The sequence below is a fragment of the Durio zibethinus genome, chromosome 19, assembly GCF_047325235.1.
Source record: "Durio zibethinus cultivar Kanyao isolate XHJ-2024 chromosome 19, ASM4732523v1, whole genome shotgun sequence".
In the NCBI taxonomy this organism is placed as follows: domain Eukaryota; kingdom Viridiplantae; phylum Streptophyta; class Magnoliopsida; order Malvales; family Malvaceae; genus Durio; species Durio zibethinus.
In genome coordinates, this window is record NC_143180.1 from 22,145,409 (window position 1) to 22,147,616 (window position 2,208).

Here is a 2,208-nt window from a genome sequence, read left to right on the forward strand (position 1 = left end):
ATGTTTCTTTAATATTCATTTTTTTCTTGTATTTGGAGTATATATTCACATACGATAATCTGTTGGACACAAGAAGAAAAATAAAAAGGCATAGCAATATAACTACTAATATTGTAGAACGTAATTTCAGTCAGATCTAGTTGATGAATTGTCAGATTTAATTTGGTTAGACTCAAAAATTGAAGGTTCAAAATTTGATTCAAATTTGATTAAATTTTATTTTTGTGTTTTAATACAGTTCCTAATTTAATTGTGTCATTTGAGTTTGTCTAAATAAATTCAATTAAGTTAGATAAAATTATAAATATATTAAACACTAATTTTATCATTTACTTGTATATACATTAAATATATTAAAAATAAGTCTTATTTGTCTTTTTGTCAATGATTCTGATGCTTTACTTTGTAGTTTTCATGGTTTTGTTTGGTTGAAAATATAGTACTTATTTTTACATTTACAAAGATTCGTAATGGGTTTTGCTTGTATGGGTCTTTATGGCATGTTTGGTCATTATTTTTAGAAGGGAAATTTGATTATTAATGATGGTTTTTCTTAATTGTTTTTGAACATTTACTTTGATCAAATTTCTTGGAAATTAGGATTGTCTTGACATGGAATTTTGGTTTTGTTTTCGGTTCTGTCTTGTCTGAATCTTTTTGGTCAAGAAATTTTTTTGGTTATAAACTTGTGTAGCATGATTAGTGAGTGAAACTTTTGTTCTCTTAATTTTGGTTGGTTTAAACTAGTATTCATTTGTAGTTTAAAAGATATGATTTTAAATAGAATTTTGTTTGACCGGTTTTTACTGAATAAGATCATAGAAAAGTTTTTGAAGGGGATTTTCTTCTTTTATCATTTTTGAAATGACTGGTTATTTCAATTTATTGAGTTTTCTTTACTGTTCTTGAAGGAAATGCCATAATTTTCCTTTGGTACTATGACCTGATATTATTTTTTTGTTTGCCTTTCATGCAGTTGACTCAGAGTTATGAGATTTAAAATTTAGTTTGTTGTTGTTATTGTTGTTTGATTCTGGATTTGCTGCTATTCATATTGGTCGAATTGAGCATTAATGATCATGCGAAATGGGCATTGTAGGGTTATATTTCATTACAATCTGGTAAATTTTCAATTAGTTAAAAACTAATCTTTTTCAATCTTTTCTGTTTGGATTGATCAAATTTGGCTTTAGCATACTTGATATTGGGGTAGGACTAAGTTCATTTTTGAGTTCTTCAAGATTGATATACTGTTTCTTCTTACTCTAAGGACATTGGTTTCATTGCAAATTACCTTTTTTTTTTTTTCTATATTTCCCTTTTGATTGCAGTTGCAAAATGTTTCTCAAGGTGCAGTTGCCATGGAATATCATAATTCCTGCTGACAGCTTGGATGCCAAAGGCCTGATGCTCCAAAAGGCTATAGTGGTCCGCCTTTTGGACGGATTTCCTCGGAAGAAGGCCACCAAGGATCTTGGATATATCATGGCTGTAACAACTCTGGAGAGCATTGGGGAGGGCAGAGTTAGACAGAACACAGGGGAAGTGCTTTTCCCTGTTGTCTTCGGTGGAATCACCTTCAAGATGTTCAGAGGAGAGATTTTGGAAGGAGTTGTACACAAGGTACTAAAACATGGAGTTTTCTTGAAGTGTGACCAATCCAAAGCATCTATCTGTCTCACGTAAAAATGCCCGACTACCAGTATATGCCTAGAGAGAACGCTATCTTCATGAATGGAAAGCACTTGAAGATTGAGAAGGATGTTGTCATCCGATTTATTGTGATCGGAACAAAGTGGATGGAAGCAGAGAGGGAATTTCAGGCATTGGTAAGTTTGGAAGGTGACTACTTAGGGCCAGTTTCCTGAATATAAATTTTGTTTCATCATCTTTGTATGATTCGGATGTACTTGTTACTGCTTTCTTAGGAAGTAGTTGACAGTAAGATTGTTGGATGTTGAACTGTTCTACCTGTTGTAAATTCGACTGGACAAAGAAGTTGAAGGGTTTATGTTTCAATGGATGGAGAAGTAGCTAAAGAAGTAGTTTGAAAGGATACCAATTACTAAGGCAAGGACTCGTGTAGATTGAAGCAATGCCAGGATGAGAAAGAAGAAAAGTTGGGACATAGAAAAGATGACACCATTATCAGATTGATAAAAAAAGCTTTGTTGCAGAAAATTACCTTTGGCTTGCACACACAGCTAT

General features: G+C 32.3%; 1 pseudogene; it reads left to right on the forward strand.

Moving 5' to 3' along the window:
- The first annotated feature begins 1,307 nt into the window (after nt 1-1,307).
- LOC111289127 (DNA-directed RNA polymerase V subunit 7 pseudogene) lies at nt 1,308-1,868 on the forward strand (annotated as a pseudogene).
- Nucleotides 1,869-2,208: the final 340 nt, after the last annotated feature.